Source organism: Capsicum annuum, chromosome 5 (genome assembly GCF_002878395.1).
Source record: "Capsicum annuum cultivar UCD-10X-F1 chromosome 5, UCD10Xv1.1, whole genome shotgun sequence".
NCBI lineage: Eukaryota > Viridiplantae > Streptophyta > Magnoliopsida > Solanales > Solanaceae > Capsicum > Capsicum annuum.
This window is the reverse complement of record NC_061115.1, coordinates 17,254,350-17,254,849: the sequence shown is the minus strand read 5'-3', so window position 1 is coordinate 17,254,849 and position 500 is coordinate 17,254,350.

Here is a 500-nt window from a genome sequence, read left to right as displayed (position 1 = left end):
TAAACGACATGGTTCTTTCTGATTGAATCATATAACGTTCTAAAAATTGTGCAAGGACTTGAGAAGAGTCCGTTAGTGCTTCAAAGTATATTGATTCTAGAGTAAACCTTGATCTTGATGAAATCATGCTTTTTAGTCTACAATATTAAGTATATTCAGTCCTTTTCAAAATTTATGTTGCGGACGTCATTCTTCAGGGGGAATGATGTGTAGCAGAATGTTGGAACTGTATTTCCACCCCAGTACTAGTATAACTTAAGTGTTGATGTCATGACCTATTTATAGTGATGTTGGACCAAGAAGTTGATAAGGTGAAGTCACAAGTTAGAAGTCAGAGTGAGCGTGACTTTTGTGTAAATAAATATTTTAGTTGACAAGCCGATGTTTGAGGATGATTTATCCCTTTATAGTGATACTAATGTGGTAGCTAGTAGTATGTGTAGATTGTATGATAGTCTATTGGGGAAGTGTTTGACTCAGATTTTTAATTATATAGAGTA